The sequence below is a fragment of the Dromaius novaehollandiae genome, chromosome 28 (assembly GCF_036370855.1).
Source record: "Dromaius novaehollandiae isolate bDroNov1 chromosome 28, bDroNov1.hap1, whole genome shotgun sequence".
In the NCBI taxonomy this organism is placed as follows: Eukaryota; Metazoa; Chordata; class Aves; order Casuariiformes; family Dromaiidae; genus Dromaius; species Dromaius novaehollandiae.
The window spans coordinates 1,895,660-1,908,059 of NC_088125.1; positions in this window are offsets into that span (position 1 = coordinate 1,895,660).

Genomic DNA, 12,400 nt, shown 5'->3' on the forward strand with positions numbered 1-12,400 from the left:
TCTGAACTCCTGAGAAAGATGTAAAGAAACAAAAGAAATGGAGATACAAATCCCTCTTTCTTGGTTGAAATATCAAGTCAGTGGGTGTCAGCTATCGTCTTGACTGATAGGTTTGCTGGATTTTCCCCGAATGGAGGGATTCTAGACCTCTCTGATGAATTGTGTTTGTTTTTCCCCTGGATACAGGCCAGTGAACTCTTCCAGCAGCTGGTGAGGGAATCCACAAAATCTCTGCAGCTACGAACTAGAAATCTGGAGCTGCAAGAAGAGGTGGTTTGCCTCCAACGATGCTTACGGAGCAGTGCGGTAGATCTTTGCAAAATAGAGGAGTATAAAAGAGAGATTGGAGAAAGAGCCTACCAAAAGATAAGGCAAAAACTGGAAGAAGTCAATCTCTTCTTGCAGGTAAACTCATTCACCATTTGCATCTGCAGTCTACAATGCATTCATTTGTTGTTGTTGTCATTGTCTTTTAGGTCTTTTGCTTTAGGTATCTAGTTCTCTTGTAGCGCCCTTTTTTTTTTGTCTTTTTTTTTTTTTTTTTAGGGAAGTTGGAGCGCTGAAAATGGCTGTGTGAAAGTGCTCCTGTGTGTGTTGTGTGATATGCATGTCTGGGAAAACACCTACTCTCTGATTGCCTTCCAGCAGCCCCTGTAGCTCCTTCAGTCAAAAAGCCTGCCCAAGGCAGTCTTCCTGTTGGCAGTTTGCAGAGGGAGTTGCCATCTTGCCTTTTTGTCCTCAGGATGCATTGTGAGGAGGTGGCATTAGTGTGCATCATCCCTCTGGCCTCTGTATTGAGTAGAGGGAGATCCCAGGTGGAAAGGCAAAGCATGCAGAGGGGGACGGACTGTTCACATCTGCAGTAGGTGGTTGAATCGCCAAGGGATATGTTTGTCCTCTAATGGCTGTTACTGCTGAGAGTGTCTGTGGCCAGAGTCACAGGACCTGCAGTGTCATTCTCCAGACAAGACTGTTGAGAAAACAAGTCCCTAAGGTTCCTGCCCTCCTGGGGGAAGGAAACAAACAAAGAAACAAAGAAACAAGCATAACCCATTTAGTAGTTTCAGATTTCTTCCCTGATTGTTGCTGGTAGGGAGGCAGCAGGGTTCCCTAGTTGAGTCAGGCTGTGCTTTTTCAGTCGGGTCTGTGAAGTGGAGTTGGGGGAGCACTGTCTTTTCCTTCCTGTTTCTTGAAGTTGCGTTTTCTGCTTTAGATGCAGGCAGCCACTCAAGGCAGATTAGAAGAAATAAACGCCAATAATGCCTCACTGAGAAACCAGCTGGAGCGGAGAATTGGAGGGCTAGAATTGGAATTGGCTAGACTACAAAACATGCAGCAAGACAGCGCATTGCAAGTGGCATTTGCTCAGGGAGAATTGGAAAGGTCTGAAAAACTCCACTTGGTGAATGTGGAAATGAGAAGACACCTAGCAGAGAAACTGGCAAGGTAAATCTACGCTTTTTTTTTCTTTTCTTAATAGATAAGTAATCAAGTATTACCTTGTTTTAATCTAGGATTTTGTGTCCCAAATCCCTGTCTTGCATCTGCTTAGGATGTATGCAAGTGTAAGATGGAGCGCTTACGGGAAGAGTCCAGTGTGGTCCCTGCCTTACTGAGGGAGGGATTGCCTTCCTGAGGACTGTGTTCATTTCTCTTTACTGCCTTGGAAGAAACAAAAATAGGCATGCACCTATAGAGTATTTTTGAAGTGAGTGTTGCTTGACCCACTCTGCCTTTTGGCAGCCCTGCAATCACCTCCTCTTCCTGTAAGGAAAAGAGGAATTTTGCTTCTGAGGCTGTTGTGCTCGACCTAGAAGTCCACAGAAATGTGCTCGGAAAGGGCTAGAGAACAGACCATGAGTCTGTGAGGCAAAAAGAGTCCTTTGCTTTGAAGATCTAACCCTGAGGAGGCGTAAGCTTTGGTAACTGGGCAGCCTATGTTCAGAAGTCTGATAAGATGGTGTAAGACTTGGAGCACAACTCTGAACGTATGCACAAGGGCAGGTCTTGCAAAACGCTTCTGTATTTTTCACAGAGCTCAAGAGATGCTAGCAGAAGCCAGTGTTCAATGCCCTCCGGAGCAGAGGAGAAGCAACTCCTTAATCACAAGGCCAAGGCGATGCCTTACGCTCAAGAAACAGAGTGGAAGCTTCTCTGGCTCGTGCCAGAGGCCAAGCTGCTCATCCAAGCCGCTCGCCAGCTGGCCAAGGCTAGCACAAAGCAAGAAAGGTCTGGGGAAGGTCTTGCCAGCAGCCGGAGAGAAGACACCCCCACTGCTCCCATCTGTACCAGCAGCCCCCACCGAAAGGCAGAGGCGGAGAAACCTGTGACTAAATGTAACTGTGCTCTCCCAGTGCAGTTGAGATCAGCTGCCAGTTTGATTCTCGTGGGGGCTGAGCACTGGTGCCATCACTTGGGGCTGGCACATGGCTCGTCCCGCAGGGTCTGCAGGGCCGGCTGTAAGCATCTTGCGACTGGCATAGTAACCTTGAGCAGCCTGGCCTTTGGTCTGTCCCGCTTGGCCTGACCAGCTGCTGCTCTCAGGAGCCGGGAGCTGGGGGATGGCATTGATTCTGCTGGACTGGTGGTGCTGGGGCCGGCCAGCTCCGACTGCGTGCTGGAGGCTGTCAGGGGAGGCGGGAAGGGCAGCAGCATGGCCCCAGGGCCCCGAGGCTGGAGAGGCCAGAGCAGTACCCCCATTCCTCAGAGGGGCAGAGACACTCTGCCAGCCTGCCCTGGGGGGCACCTGGGTGCTTTGCCTCTCAGCGGTGCCCAGGCTGGCACATTCCTCATGTTCCCAGGTGCCGGGGGCTTTCCCTGAGGAGCAGCAGCCTCGATGGGTGCCTTGGGAAGCACAGGAGGAGCACCGGTGCTGCTGACAGAAGCAGCCATGTGCTGTGGGGAGGGCAGGGACTCATCTGTGGCCCCCCTGCAGCTTTGACAGCCTTTGCTGGCAGCGCCTGCCCTGGCCTTGGGCTCAGGCTCTTCCAGGGCCAGGGCTGGAGCTAGTTGCAGCTGGACCTTGTGGAGGGGAAGGCAGGATTAATTGCTGCTGCTTCCTTAGGAGCAGCAAGTTTGTAGCTAGAGCCCCCAGGACACTAAAGCCCAGCCAGCAGTGAAAATGTAGCCCCGCATTTGCACAGCTGGAGCGTGCACATGCCCAAGTGCTGGGAAAGTGGCTGTTGCCAGTGTTCTTTCCTTCCTTCCTGCCACCTGCTCCTCTGCCTTCTTCCTTTGCATGCCCCTCTCCTCCAGCTGAAAGCCATCAGCTCTCTCTGGCTCCTGGGCTCCTGCCTCTGCTCACAGCTGCTGTGTGAGGCAAACACAGGGGAGGCATTTCACAGGGAGGCAGCAACAGAGATAAGAAGGTGTGAAAACAAAGCCTGCCAGTTACATGAACAGGCTCTCTCTGGATGCCCTAACTAAAAAAGGGTGTGAGCTAGTGAGAGGAGGCTCTGGAAGCATCAGGTCTGCAATATGCTGATGACCTCATTCCCAAGCTTTTCTCTACAGTACAAACATTAGAACAAAAATGCTGCAGAAATCTCCTCTCCCTGCAGGTGTTGCTATGCTCCCTGCATCTGAAGGATCAGCCAGTGGCATAAGAAGTGCCTTCAGAAAGGCTCCTGGTGTGGTCCTGTTTTGCTAAGCAGCAAACCTTTTATCCCTCCATCCTTAGAGTCAAAAGGCTCAGGCTCAACACCGTTCATCCACTGCTTGGGTAAAAATGCCTTTGACCTGCTGTGACAGCTCGAACAAGGTGGGCAGCATCAGCCTGTTGTGCCACCTTCCTTTGTCAGCTCATTTCACTGCTGAAGTCCTCAAAGCAGGCTGGGCAGTGGCCAGGCAGCTGCTGCTGGGGATACCTGCAGGGAAGCAGCACCTTCCCCTGCTTTACAGGCCTTCTAAGTGCAGGGAAAGGTACTGAAAATGGAGCATTTCATCCGTTTTCTCACACGGATGCTCAGGTGTTTGGCCACACTACTGCAACAAATTTAAAGCCTATGTAAGGCCTGACCCAACCAACAAGTGGGTACATTTCCCATGCCCTGTCCATTTCACCCCAACACTGTAGTCAGGAGGACGAGGAGCACAGATAGGGCAGAAAATAGGTTTCTCTAAGCACTTCAGTACATTGTGCCCTTTAGAGGTAGATCCCGCTCCCTAAACGAATGCAAAATCCTCCACTAAGCTGCACAGCGAGCTCTGGAAGGGCTCCTTCCCGCTACTTGTGCCAGGGAGCTGAGGCATGGGGAAATCGTGATTAGGATGCATATTGTCAGAGTTTTACTCTGAAAAAGAAGAAGAACAGGTGCCTCGCCTGACTGATGACTAAGTAAAGAAGTGCAAAGACTTGAATGGGCACGGAAGCAGGATCATAGATGAGAAACCATCTCCAAACCCGAACGAGAGTGGGCCCTTGCTTTTCAGCAAAGGAAGAACTGCCTCTGCTGAACTGGGATTGTCTCTACTATAAATACCCGTTCTGTGGGTATACTGTCTCTTTCCTCTGCCAAAGAGTATTTTACCGGGAGACAAGAGAAGGACTCAAACCGAGCTACTATGCAATGGACTTTCCCCCAAACTTGTTCCCTGGGCAAAGGCTGCAGCAGCCGTGGGGGCTGCTGAAAGCAGGTTTTGGCTCTTGGAGTCCTTTGAAGTGGAAGATGTCAGCGGAGCAGGGCTGCAGTGTTCTAGGAAGATGCTTCAGGGCTTCTTGCTTCAGGACTTCCCTTCCACTCTTCCCGCGGGGCCAGGTTCACACAAAGGCTGCTTTCTTCTCTGCTTACATATGATGAAGAGAGCAATGCGCTCGCAGCAGCTGAAATGTGTATCCCAAAACACCTTTTTGACAACAGGGAGTTGCCAGGCTCGAGGTGGGCAGGCTGGGGGCCCCTGAGCCCGGGGCCCTGGCCTCCAGGGAGCTGGGGCCCGCAGGAGCGCCAAGGAGCACCGCTGCAGGGGCCAGGCGCTGTCAGCTCGGCACCTGCCCTTGGCTCTCTGGCTGGGCCCAGCTGGAGCTGGAGCTGGAGCTGGGGCTGGGGCTGGAGCTTGGCCCCGGGCTCCCTGCTGGGCGCTGCCACCCCTCAGCTGGGCAGGGAGGGCTCAGGGCCTGGGGCAGCGGGGCTGCGGTGCCACCCGGGCCCTGGGCAGGATGGAGCCAGGCGGGCTCCCGCGGAGCCCCACGCTGCCCTGCCGGCAGCCACCACCTGCCCGGTGCCCCCAGCCCGGCCTGCTGCAGTGTCTCTGCCGCCACTATCCCCGGGCTTTCTCGGTCCTCTGCGGCGGGGGTGGCCGCGATGGTGTTGGGTCAGTGCCCACGGGGCTGCCTGAACTCCCTCAGGCGGCCTCTGCGCTTGGGTGTGGGGGGGGGGGTTAGCTTTTTCTCCCCTCTCCACGAGGAAGAAGGCTCTAAAATGCCTCCTGTGTGCAAGGAGCTTCCTGCAGTGCCGTGAGTACCAGCCTGTTGCTCATCCATCCTAGCAGCCAGCAGAATTTGCATCATGGTACGTACTTGGAAGTGTTTCAGAGCAAGCAGAGACTGAGAAGCTGCTTTTTGTACGTAAAGCCAGACGATACTGCTTCAGGAGACCAGGTAGAAAAGAGAGGAACTCCCCAAGGGAAGATGTTCCGGGGGGAATCGTTTCTGGAAGAGCAGTTGTCTTGTCCACCAGGGAGGCTTTCTCTCTCTGTTGTAGTTATTTGGGCCTCTTTCAGTGTGGCAGTGCTCTGTTGCTCTTTTTTACAGCCTGGTCAGGTGTGAACTAGTTCTGCTGTTGCATGCACAGTTGCTGTTTTGAGTCATGCTCCATTCCTGAGGGAGGGAAGGAGAACAAGCGTGCAGAGACTTGTGAATGGCCGTTGCTTCTAGCAGTCGTGCCTGTGTTTGTAAGCAGTCTTGTGTAGCAGGCTGCTGCTTCTTAGGAGAGACGGCCCTTTCTCCAAGTGTGTGAATCGGGTGGATGCTCTCGGCTTTCCTGCGCCATAATGACAGGAGCTAGTCTTAAACAAATTCCGTGTTTCTCTTTCCTTGTGGGCTGAGCGACCTTCCTAGCTCCAGCTTCAGGAGTATTTTCCTGAAGTCTTGCTTGCAGCTACGCTGCTCTTTTTTCCTGGGGGGAAGCTACCAACGCCGAGTGCAGCTGGCCCTGTGCCATCTGCTGCTGTTAGCAACGTGGTGAGTGGAGTCAGGGCCACCTTTGTGGCGTCCCCAGGGAGTTTCTCTGGAGAAGACCTGTGTGTGTGGATTGCAGGGCTCTGGTCTGCTGGTCGACTCTGGCTGTGAAGTCTGTGGGGAATCAAAGAGTAGCTGGCGCTTGTTGTACAACATGCAAATAGCAGGGAGCCGCATGTCTAGTCAGGCTGCCTGTTAATGCCCTTGCAGTGGTAAGACAGGGCGCAGCCGCTCGATTGTGCCCCTGACGTGTGTGTGAGTTTGGTAGCTGAATTTCAGCAAAGGCAAGGTCTTGCTGTATTGGTTTGACCTCTGCTTGCATGGTGCGGGAACGCTATTTGCCTATTGTGTTAGGGAGTACCTGGAGAAGAATTGTACTTGTTCCCAGAAAATAGGACTATGTACCTCAACAAACCTTTCCTTCTCCCTGCTGGAGTTAGGGACTGCTAAGTGTGGAGACCTGGCTGCCTATAGCTGAGTCCTGCCGTTGTCTTTGTGTGTTTGTATGGGTTGTATTTTGTGTCTAATTTCAAGAGCTCGAAAATGAAAACACTTTCTTTTTGCTCTCCTTGTGTACTCCTAATGGCTCTGGCAGCCTGACTGATGCTTTGTTATCTCTTAGTTTGTCCCTGCGCTGTGCTTGGAGTTCATCTTGGGTGGCTGTAAAGGTCTCACTTCTGGTGCTTCAACATAGGAGGATGTTGACTCTTAGCTGCTAATTGGCATTTGTTGTTGCTTTGTTTTTGGCAAAGGAGCTTCCTTGTTTCCTTAGTAATGACTGAAATGGTCAGCGGGGGTGGGGGTGAGAGAAACTGGCCCTGCTGGCCGAAGAATGCCCAGCCCTCTGTGGTGCAGTTTAGCTGGCTGGTAGTGGTTCAATGTTGCTGGCCTTAATGAAGTGACTAAAAATGAGCTTGGTGTGAGTTGTGCTTTAGACAGCACTTTGTTTGCTTGTGCTGCAGTACCAGAATTGCAAGCTAGAGGGAGGAAGAGGCTCCGAGGTCGGAGACGCCTTCCCATCGTGGATGGGAGGATGCCCTTGTCCAAAGCCCTTCTCGTGTCTTCATTTCAACTCCAGCTCTCTGGTGGGGTCAGTGGAGGGCTTCTAGTTGGAAGTCAGTTAAGAGTCTCGGCTCTGCAGCCGCCTCCTGCACAGGTGCTTTTGGAGATGATGGTGGTGGTGGTGGTAGTGGTGGTGGTGGTGGTGGATGATGGCTGCATCTGTTTGGTTTGGACCAGGCAGGATGGTGGTGAGCTTGTTGACTTGAAGCATGGCACATCTTTCTCTTGCTCCCCAGACAGACATCGCTGAAGTTTGGGATAGCGTGTGTGAGTGCTACCACCAAGTGCAGCTGCTGCTGGACAAGGTGAGTCTTGTCTCCTCATCCTCCCTCCAACCCTGATGAGTGCTGAGTGGCCCCTTGCATGCGGCCATTGAGCAGCACTATTCCTCCCAGCCTCTGAAAGCGGAAGAAATGCCCTGGGAGGAGGCTGCAGGTGGCAGATTTGCCTCAGAGCAACCTCTCCCTCAATGGAGAGCAAAAGCAAAGCGCAGCTGGAGAAGCAGAGCGTGGGGTTTCTTTCTGGGGGCCTTCTCTAGCCCCTTGTGGCAGGGTGGAAGGACCCAACAGAGCTCGTGGTGCACTGTGGAGGTTTTATGCCAGGTGTTGTCCCTCCCTGGGCATCCTGAGGCTGTGGGGGGTTTCCCTGCTTGTTTGGAGTTTGGAGACTAGTGCTTCAGCTGGACGAGGTGCTTCTGGTGGAGCACCATGTCAGCTATGATGAGAGCCCCTGGCCTGGTAGGAAGAGCGCTTCAAAGCTGGGTTCCCCCTTGTGTTGTGGCGGGGGTCTCTGCTAAGAGCTCTGCAGACCTGTGGGAGGTCTGTGGGTGTCACGTTGCAGTGCCTGCTGCGTGAGAGCAGTTTCTTGGAGGTGTTTCTTCAAAGCCCAGGGAAATGAAGTTGCTGCTGCCCATTTGGGCTGCCAGATTCCTTGGGAAGGCGAGTGCCAGTGTTGCTGGTGTCTCTGCCGGCGGCTTGTCGTTAGGAGGAGTGTAAGTGAGGTGCAGTCAGGGGCGAATGGGAGATGGGAGGGGTAGTTTTCCGCAAGGCCAAGGAGGTCTCTGGGGTGCCCTTGCTGGTGGCTGTGGGGCAACAGGGTGTTGGGGCTGTGTTTGGGGTGGTTCTTCTGCTCCAGTGAGGCCACCTACTGTTTGCTCGGAAGAGCAGTGTGTGGGGAGGGCCGGGGCTGCGGCCCCGCCAGGCGAGAGGTTTGCTGTTGCCTGGAGAGTGGTTGGGGTGGGTGAGGGGTGAGAAGGCTCCCGAGGGGCTGTTGTGCTGCGAGGTGCTTTGAGTGTGCTGAAGGGCTGTTGAAGTGACTTTGTTGCTTGGTGGTTTGTGTGCAGGGCATTTAGAAGCTGCGGAGGTGAACCATGCCCAGATCGCTCTGAGGACCCACGTTTCTAAGTGGAAGGTGTCCGTCTGCATAGCAGTGACGCTGCAATTGTTTGTGTGGGCCTTGTCCAAAGACCGGGAAGCTGGCAAAATCTTTTGACAGTGTAAGCTTGAGATGTTTTCAGGGCTCCCTCTACTTTTTTGGAAATGTGCAGAAAGAATTCTCCATGGGCTGTCTCGTCGCTTGCGCTAAACCTGGTTTACAAGCCCACGAGTTCTCTGCAGAGTTCTTGTCTGGCTTAGAGGAGAGACCTGGCGCTGGAGAAGCCCTTCAGGGAAGCTGTCTTTGGTCAGAGCAAAGATGCAGCCCAGTAGCCCATGTCCGTTAGCATCAGGAGGAAGTATAAGTGGGGGGCAGGCTTTTGGTGGCCCTTCCCCCTACACATGCCCTCCTTCTTCCAGAAAGCCATGCCAGCAGAAAGGCCGGCCAGTTTCCTGGGGATGACCTGGCGTGTCTCTGTCACTATTGCTTCCTAGGGTGTAGCTGCCAGGGCTTGTCTCCTCATGAAGCTAGTGGGGAATAACTCTGTTAAAGGCAGGGTTCTCAGTGAACTCCGTGGTCACTCTCTCTTGCTTTTCTGGGAATTCATGTGTCTTCCGGTGGAGTCACATGGAGGAGGGCATGCTTTCCATTCCGCTGCTGTGTGGGAGAGGATGCTAGGCACCGCTTTGCACACACGGAGCTTCATCTGCTCCTTCCCTTTCTTCTGGGTGAGCATAAAAAAGACAACCCTCCCCAAGCCCAAGATGTTACTCTTTCCTGCCTGTGTGTTTTTCTTCCCTCAAGAAGCATCCCTGAAAAGGGGGATCATCACCAGATCTCGGCAAGCCCTCTGACTGGAGGCTCTTGTGCCCGTCCCAGCACTGATGTTTTGTGCTCTGGGGCTTCCTAAGATATATTGCTAATGTGTGCTGTCTTCTGCTTTGTCAAAGTGGAGAGTTGACAGTAGCTCCGCACTATCTCTGCAGCTGCTTAGTGGAGGCTGCAAGAGGCTGTGTTGCTCTTTACTGAAACCAGTGTTGCCATCTTGTTTCCAGGTTTGTGCCTAAAGATGCAGCTTCCGAAAAAGCCTTGGTTGAGCAGGCTGAGAGAAAAGATACTGTAACATTGCGTGTCCTTCCTGTGGGAACTGTGCCAGCAGTGCAGGTGTGAAGAGCTTTGTTGTTTTGTAGTTCCCGAGGAGGGCCTTGCTGTCAAGGGCATCGTTTGCCCCGGACATCTTCCTTCAATCCAGACCAGTGCTGTGGAGGGGATGGGTGAGGAGAGGACCAAGGCACGGGCTGGTGTGTGTCGAGTGAGGTGAGAGTCTTGTGGGAGTGGCTTTGTGTCACCCTGTGCTCTGGGACATGTGTGAGGCAGCCCTTTTGCTGGTGATGTTGCCTGTATCAATGCTGGGAGGTTCTGAGCACATGCTCCAAGGACGTTAGTCACCTTGCTCTGCTGGGAAGTGCGTAGCAGTTTTTGGAAAGCCTCTTGCATGAGGTTTCATTTCGGTGTCCTTCTGATTTGCAGCTTTGCAGATGAGCAGTGCCTGGGCAAAGGAGAGGAAGAAGCTGCCAGGCAATCTGTTGCGCTTCGACGAAAGAGAAGGCAAGGGAAGGCAGCTCTGAGGAGCAGAGGGGCCTACGAGGTAAGGTAACAGCTGTCCTCCTTCTGAGAATGTGGACCTGGGAAAGCAGTGGGATGAGGTAATGGCAGGGAGCAACGTGTCCATCTAGAGAAGGGACGGGGGGGGCAACCTGGGGAACCGTAAAGATCCAAGGGCCTCCTTGGAAGTCTTGAGCAGAAGGGATGAGAAGTCTGGGCTCAGACCGTAGTCACCCATGCCTGGGGAGGCTGGCCTGTCCTTCTTGTGGGATCTGTCTTGGAGATGCAGATGTAAAGAGCTTCCGTGTTCTGTACTTCCAGGAAGTCCTGCTGGCGAGCACCTCCTCTCCTGAGGGCATCTTTGTCAGCTCCAAACAAGCGAGGTGGAGGTGACAGGAGAGAAGAGGACGAAGGTGTGGGCTGGAGTGTCTCGAGTGAGGTGAGACTCTTGGAGAACTGGCTTTGGGTCACCCCGTGCTCTTGCCCGTGTGCGAGGGAGCTGTTTCCTTTTGCCCTGTTGCCTGTAGGAGTGCTGAGAGGTTCTGACCATGTGCCCCAAGGACTCTAGGTCTCCTGGCTGGGTTGGAAGCGTGAGACTCCTATGGGAGGTTTCATTTCTGTGTCCTGCTTTTCAGGTTGGCAGATGAGCAGTGCCCAGGCAAGGCTGAGGCAGAGCCATCAGCCAAATCTGTAGAGCTGGCACAGAGAAAGAAGGGAGAAGGCGTCATCTGTGGGGAGCAGAGGTAAAGGGGCAGAGGAGGTAAGGTACCATGTGAGTTGCGAGAGAGGTTTGGGGGGTTCAGCGCTGTCCTTGTGTGGAGGGGCTTAGATCCCAGGTGACAGTGCAATGCCGGGTAGAGTAGAAGGTGCCTCTTGGGAATCTCTTTCCCTGCTCCTGCCATGTGCAGTGAGTGCTTGTGGAAGAAGCCGCAGGGAGAGCGCCTGCTCCCAAGAGCCTCTGGTGCTGCTGAAAGGCATTTTTGCCCTGAGCCGTGCTGCTTGTCCACAGTTGCAGACTGTTGTGTTGTGTCAGAGGGGTGTGTTTGTGCCGCCTCCTCTTGTGGAGGAAAGAGCTGGGAGCAGGCATGTGTGCTGTGAGCCAGCAGCTCTGCCTGGAGCCATGGGCAGTGGAGGGGCTGACATATGTCCTGGAGGCTGTTGGTTTCTGTTTGAGGAGAGAAATCATCCAAGGCAGATGGTGCAAAGTCTGCTAAGCAGTGTCCAACCTTCCTGTTGTTTGGGAAGATGGGACTTGAAGCCGGTCTGTCGGAGTTCCTAGAGAACTGTTCAGAAACCATATCCTTTGGTTGAGTGTGCCAACAGAGGGCCAAAAGGTGTGGATGAGAAGAGTGTGGAGGTCCAAGAGCCTGGACCCCTTGTGTGGAAGTACTGGCGCCAAAGTGACTCTCTCAGGTGACCAAGATGTGGCAGCTGGCCCCCCTTTCCGAATGTGGCCCCAAGGAAGCAGTGGGACAGGATGACCCATGGGAACAATGTGTCTCTCCAGAAAGGGAGGGTTGGACACAAGGAGGAGTGTGTGAGGGCCAAGGAGCACACAGAAGGGGGGCCTGCAAGGTTGGAGGAATCTGTGCTCAGTCTGCAGTAGCCAATGCGTGAGCAGGCCAGCATATCCTTCTTGTGGGAACCATCCCAGCGATGTAGGTGTGAAGAGCTTCCTTGTTTTGTACTTCCAGAGGGTCTTGCTGGCAAGCGCCTCCTTTCCCGAGGACATGTTCAGCCAAAGCTGAGCCGTGACATGGAGCTGACGGGAGAGGAGGGGAGAGGAGAAGGGCCCAGGCTGGAGTGCATCAAATGAGGTGAGACTCCTGGCGAAGTGGCCTTGGGTAACCCTGTGCTCGAGGATGAGTGTGAGGCAGCTGTTTGCCTTGGCAGTGTTGCGTGTATTAACGTGGAGAGATTATGCTTGTGTGCCCCCTGGGCTGAAGTCTTGTGGTTGGGTGGGAAGCGTGTAGCAGCTTTTGGTGAGTCTGCCAGCTGATGTCTCCTTCTGGTTTGCAGGTTTTGAAATGAGCAAGACCTGGGCAAAGCGGCAAAGGAAGCTGTCCCCAAATCTGAAGGGCTTGCCCAGCGCAAGAAGGGAGAAGGCAGCTCTGAGGAGCTGCGCGATGTAAGAGGTGATGTAACAGCGGACCCTGCTTTTCAGACTCTGGAGGCCAGGAAGCA